This window comes from Bufo gargarizans, unplaced genomic scaffold, assembly GCF_014858855.1.
Source record: "Bufo gargarizans isolate SCDJY-AF-19 unplaced genomic scaffold, ASM1485885v1 original_scaffold_1649_pilon, whole genome shotgun sequence".
NCBI lineage: Eukaryota > Metazoa > Chordata > Amphibia > Anura > Bufonidae > Bufo > Bufo gargarizans.
In genome coordinates, this window is record NW_025334454.1 from 87,848 (window position 1) to 94,653 (window position 6,806).

Sequence of the window (6,806 nt, forward strand, 5' to 3'; positions counted from 1 at the left end):
ATCAGACCAGGCAACATTTTTCCAGTCTTCAACAGTCCAATTTTGGTGAGCTCGTGCAAATTGTAGCCTCTTTTTTCCTATTTGTAGTGGAGATGAGTGGTACCCGGTGAGGTCTTCTGCTGTTGTAGCCCACCTTTCTTTCCCATTCTGACATTCAGTTTGGAGTTCAGGAGATTGACTTGACCAGGACCACAACCCTAGATGCATTGAAGCAACTGCCATGTGATTGGTTGACTAGATAATCGCATTAATGAGAAATAGAACAGGTGTTCCTAATAATTCTTTAGGTGAGTGTATACATCGGGATCAAATGTGAACTATGCTGCAATGTATTTGAGATTTTTTATTATAGTGTACCACGCATGCATCCATGTAACTGCCCTTATAGTAATTGAATGGTGCCTCATGAGTACTGTATTTACCCCCCCCCCCCCCCGCCCAATATTATGTTCCCTCCACTCCACCCCTCTACACACCCCAATAAATTCTTTTTTGGGTGTGATATGGGTGGTATTAATATATATGCCCATGATAGGTGCGCCTTCATGTATATTGATGAGAAATGAGGGCAAACACCAAAATTCATCATGGGTATACTAAAATCTATTACAGATTTATATAAAATCTTCTTGCCCAGGTAGGACAGAGCTGGATCGACATAGTTATTATATCGAAACTGGGGACGAGAATATCCTATGGAGCGCAATTGCGTTCCACAGGATTACACATACAGGAACCGGAAGGAGGCTTAAAGACCGGAAGCTGCTTCTTGGAACGCATGTGCGTTCCAGAAGACCGGAAGGGCGGCACAGCATTGACTGTGCGATTCTGCTTCTAAATAATCGGAGCATCCGCTTAGTGGAACGCATATGCGTTCCAACAACAGGAAGTGGGGCCAATCCGGAAGCTATGTAAATCACCAATAGGACTACTGGCGCTAAGTGGTAGCACTTTAAATACAGCTGCAGCATTAGTCATGAAATCGCCTACCAGGGGAATGAGAGCAGAGAGTAAAAATCCATCATGTAAGTCTAATTTACCTTGGTCAACCACGGGTCTTGGATTCTTTAGTGTTTATTCAGTGTAAGCACCATTGTTGATTATAACTCTTGATTTTAGTGTGGGTCTTACCAAGACTCCATGACAGGGGGATAACAGAAACAATATCCTGCTGGGATCCTCCCCATCATCTGAACTGTAAGTCTGCACTGACCAATGACTATCTGTATATGGGCGATAAACACCAAACTGACCCTGGTATATGATTATTTTCTGCCCTATAGGATGCGGAACATACCAACTGCTTTTGAAGGAGTCTGATGCAGGCACGATTATCAAAATGTGCATATAACTGGCCTGAAATGATGCTATCAAGCATTTCTGTTGGCCCGATCACATCCCCCTGTATTAACTAAATGTAGAGCGATTATCCTACTTTGTCTGTGCGACCTGGCTTTATGCCGGCATTTATCCTGAAGAACTTTTTTCATGTGACCTGGCTCTATGCCAGTTTTATTACACCTCCTGATGAGCCCATAGCATTGTCTAGGGGGAAACGCGTTGAGGTAGCTAAGGTGTATGACTATAAAGTCAACCCTGAACAATCATATGTTTTGTATATGGCTGAACTATATGTGTTTAGTTAATTTTTTTCTCGTTTTGTTATTCCATCCAGCTGATCTATATATTTATGACAATCCATTATCCTCACCTCATACCTGGGGCAATTTAGAACCATCCCTGCTGCACCCCTATAGGGATTTGTAAGGGGTAGTAGTTTAGGTACGTGGACAGGGGGTCTCCACCATTAGGAGCCCTCCCTGGGCTGAGGTTTTAGGATAGGGGTAGATATAGGGACAATCATTCCCGTACCCCAGGTTATTAATTTATGCTGGATGTGATTATTGGTCACATTATTTCGTTTGTATATTTTTGATGTCATATATAAGTGGACCCAATCGGGATCCTTTTAAGGTATACCAATAAAATTATACATTTTAGGGGTTTCTTCTTTGTGCTGGAATTGTTGAGATATATACAGTATATATATATATATATATATATATACCCCATAATATCAATGTTTATTGATTCTGCTGGAATTTGATATTTTCTCACTGTGATGGCTAATTTTCTTTCTGGTACATTTTTCACTGAAGCTCTCATCAGTGAGGCGAAGGACATATTTTCGGATAGGGACGTCCCGGGCTTGGTCACATCTTCATTGTGTAAACAGGTATTCCATGAACTTTATATCAGATACAAGGATAACATCAAATCCTGGTGGGAAATTAAATCAATTGAGAGCTACTTGGAGCATAAAATAGTTCCCAGGGGCCTTCGCCACCAGGTCAAACCGGCTGATCGTATCACATCAGTAGACCTGATTGTCAAACGGGAGGAGGAATTGACTCGGAGTTCGCTTAATTTAATGAATATCCTCTTGGAGGAAGATAAATCATTATTTGAGCGCACCTCCATTAAATTGCAGGAGCAAATTGATTTAGCCCTTAAACTGAGAGAGGACCCTGACTTTGGTAGACGCGAGTCATCTCTACAAACTTTAGTGGAGAGATTCCAAAATCTACTGAAGGACAGGAAACACAGACAGTTTGTCCGTGACCTTAGCGAGTTTAGGGAAAACAGGGCATATAAACAACCCATCTCTAACAACCTCCCTGTAGTCTCTGAAATTTCCTCCTCTGACATTGAGTCATCAGACACTGAACCCCAATACCGTACCTACGGTAGAGGAAAATCGTTCGGTGCATGGAGACGTGGTAGGAGATGGCCACGTGGAGGGGGTGGGGGACGCGGGACACTGCGAGGGTCTCAATACTCTGCCGTGCCCCCGTCTCCATCTCAATCTCCCTCCTCCAGTTTGCCATCTCTTTCTCAGTCTGTACCCTCTTTTTTAGAGAAGGCCCAGGCTCCCTATCAGTTGCAGGAACGAGTAGACAAAATATAACAGAGGGTCTTCAAATTATTAACCTTACTTCCCGTAAATTGAATATGGTTGAAACTGAGGTACTGAGAAAGGGTTTGTCATTTGTACCAACTACGAACTTCTGCCTCTTTGGTTGGACCAAGGACCTACACCTATTTTGTAGGCGCCCAAAGTGGCAGAAGTTCTTTAAACAATCCAACAGACAAACCTGTTACAGTCTGGGACTTGACGTTTCCGATTATGCTGACTTTCAGATATTGATGGATCTTGAGGAAGAGGGTAGAAGAAACCCAGGACAGGGTCCATTTACGGATCTCAAACAAAAGAGCAAAAGGATGCCGCCCCTTTTTAACTATGAATGCATAGACATTTTTCTTCAGATGGTAATATCAGATTTGGAGAGACTTGAGCATATGCGGCCCGCAAAATATAATCTATCACGGGTGGAGATGTCGGCACTACAGTCACTGGAACGGGACAAATCAATAATCATAAAGCCCTCCGATAAGGGAGGAAACTTAGTGATCCTGGACCAGTCACTGTATTTACAGATGTGCATGGACCTGCTCAATGACAGGGGGGGGATATGGAATTCTATCCTCTAACCCTATCATCCATTTTAAAGCCGAATTGAAAAACATACTAGATGAGGGCATCCGCAAAAAGGTAATATCATCTGCGGAATATGATTTTCTCTTACCGATGTTTCCTTGTACCGCCACTTTTTATGGACTTCCCAAAGTCCATAAGAGGACTAGTCCATTAAAGGGTAGACCAATCATTTCAGGGGTGGATTCCCTTATTCAAAATAGTGGCATCTATATTGATCGTGTCCCAAGTCAGTTCGTCGTGTCCCTACCCGCATATACTAGGGACACGATGGACTTTCTTAATAGGATCGACACTATCAATTTGGACCCCGGATGCCTCCTTGCCAGCATTGACGTGGAGTCCCTTTATAGTTCTATACCTCATGACAAAGGGCTCCATGCGGTGGAGTATTTCCTAAAGACCAGGGGGATACATTGCAGGGAACACAGTGTTTTTGTCCTTAGGCTCCTTGAATTCGTGCTGACCCATAACTATTTTTTATTCAATGGGCGGTTCTTCCACCAGCTCAGGGGGACGGCAATGGGGAGTCCCTGTGCCCCCTCTTATGCCAACCTCTTCCTGGGCTGGTGGGAGGACACCCATATCTTTCCAGACCAGAACATGTGGTGGACAGAAAAATTTTGGGTTTTGACATGGTATATTGATGACGTGTTTCTGGTCTGGAAAGGTGGGTTGGACAAATTCGATAGGTTTATTATTGAGCTCAATGTGAACAAAATTGGTCTTCGATTTACATCAGAGATCGACCCGAAGACAATTGCCTTCCTGGATGTATGTGTCACGATCAGTGGCGACAAACTAATGGCCAACATGTTTAGAAAGACGACCGCTACCAACTCCCTCCTGCACTGGGATAGTCACCATCTTTTTTGGGTGTGATATGGGTGGTATTAATATATATGCCCATGATAGGTGCGCCTTCATGTATATTGATGACAAATGAGGGCAAACACCAAAATTCATTATACAATCATGGGTATACTAAAATCTATTACAGATTTATATAAAATCTTCTTGCCCAGGTAGGACATAGCTGGATCGACATAGTTATTATATCGAAACTGGGGACGAGAATATCCTATGGAGCGCAATTGCGTTCCACAGGATTACACATACAGGAACCGGAAGGAGGCTTAAAGACCAGAAGCCGCTTCTTGGAACGCGTTCCAGAAGACCGGAAGGGCGGCACAGCATTGACTGTGCGATTCTGCTTCTAAATAATCGGAGCATCCGCTTAGTGGAACGCATATGCGTTCCAACAACAGGAAGTGGGGCCAATCCGGAAGCTATGTAAATCACCAATAGGACTACTGGCGCTAAGTGGTAGCACTTTAAATACAGCTGCAGCATTAGTCATGAAATCGCCTACCAGGGGAATGAGAGCAGAGAGTAAGACTCCACCATGTAAGTCTAATTTACCTTGGTCAACCACGGGTCTTGGATTCTTTAGTGTTTATTCAGTGTAAGCACCATTGTTGATTTATAACTCTTGATTTTAGTGTGGGTCTTACCAAGACTCCATGACAGGGGGATAACAGAAACAATATCCTGCTGGTCTCCTCCCCATTATCTAAACTGTAAGTCTGCACTGACTAATGACTTTATCTGTATATGGGCGATAAACCCCAAACTGACCCTGGTATATGATTATTTTCTGCCCTATAGGATGCGGAACATACCAACTGCTTTTGAAGGAGTCTGATGCAGGCACGATTATCAAAATGTGCATATAACTGGCCTGAAATGATGCCATCAAGCATTTCTATTGGCCCGATCACATCCCCCTGTATTAACTAAATGTAGAGCGATTATCCTACTTTGTCTGTGCGACCTGGCTTTATGCCGGCATTTATCCTGAAGCACTTTTTTCATGTGACCTGGCTCTATGCCAGTATTTATCTGGTTGCATTTATTTTGTATAGACCAACAGTTTTATTACACCTCCTGATGAGCCCATAGCATTGTCTAGGGGGAAACGCGTTGAGGTAGCTAAGGTGTATGACTATAAAGTCAACCCTGAACAATCATATGTTTTGTATATGTCTGTACTATATGTGTTTTGTTTTTTCTCGTTTTCTTATTCCATCCAGCTGATCTATATATTTACGACAATCCATTATCCTCACCTCATACCTGGGGCAATTTAGAACCATCCCTGCTGCACCCCTATAGAGATTTGTAAGGGGTAGTAGTTTAGGTACGTGGACAGGGGGTCTCCACCATTAGGAGCCCTCCCTGGGCTGAGGTTTTAGGATAGGGGTAGATATAGGGACAATCATTCCCGTACCCCAGGTTATTAATTTATGCTGGATGTGATTATTGGTCACATTATTTTGTTTGTATATTTTTGATGTCATATATAAGTAGACCCAATCGGGATCCTTTTAAGGTATACCATTAAAATTATACATTTTAGGGGTTTCTTCTTTGTGCTGGAATTGTTGATATATATATATATATATATATATATATATATATATATATATATATATACACCCCAAAATATCAATGTTTATTGATTCTGCTGGAATCTGACTGGCTTTTACCTCTATCCTGGCTCCCTCCTCTTCCCTTCCCTTCCCTTCCATTCCATTCGCACGAAAGGACCGATATTGCCTAGAGGACTGAGGAAGAGGGAACCCTTTCTTCTTATTCCCTGCTTTTTCTAATAAATCTGTGAGGACCGAACCAAAGAGTAACTCGCCCTCATATGGTATGGCACACAATTTATTTTTGGAGCTGAGATCCCCTGACCAGTTCTTTAGAAATAGCTGGAGCAATATCATATATACACAAATATATACAGTACAGACCAAAAGTTTGGACACACCTTCTCATTCAAAGAGTTTTCTTTATTTTCATGACTATGAAAATTGTAGATTCACACTGAAGGCATCAAAACTATGAATTAACACATGTGGAATTATATACATAACAAAAAAGTGTGAAACAACTGAAAATATGTCATGTTCTAGGTTCTTCAAAGTAGCCCCCTGTTTCTTTGATTACTGATTTGCACACTCTTGGCATTCTCTTGATGAGCTTCAAGAGGTAGTCACCTGAAATGGTCTTCCAACAGTCTTGAAGGAGTTCCCAGAGATGCTTAGCACTTGTTGGCCCTTTTGCCTTCACTCTGCGGTCCAGCTCACCCCAAACCATCTCGATTGGGTTCAGGTCCGGTGACTGTGGAGGCCAGGTCATCTGGCGCAGCACCCCCATCACTCTCCTTCATGGTCAAATAGCCCTT

The 6,806-nt window shown here is 42.6% G+C and overlaps 1 long non-coding RNA gene across 1 annotated transcript; it reads left to right on the forward strand.

Moving 5' to 3' along the window:
• Positions 1–907: 907 nt before the first annotated feature.
• LOC122923494 lies at positions 908–1,835 on the forward strand. Its single transcript, XR_006387296.1, has 3 exons — positions 908–1,025; positions 1,120–1,197; positions 1,284–1,835. It is a non-coding gene; the product is annotated as an uncharacterized LOC122923494 (long non-coding RNA).
• The last annotated feature ends 4,971 nt before the right edge of the window (positions 1,836–6,806 follow it).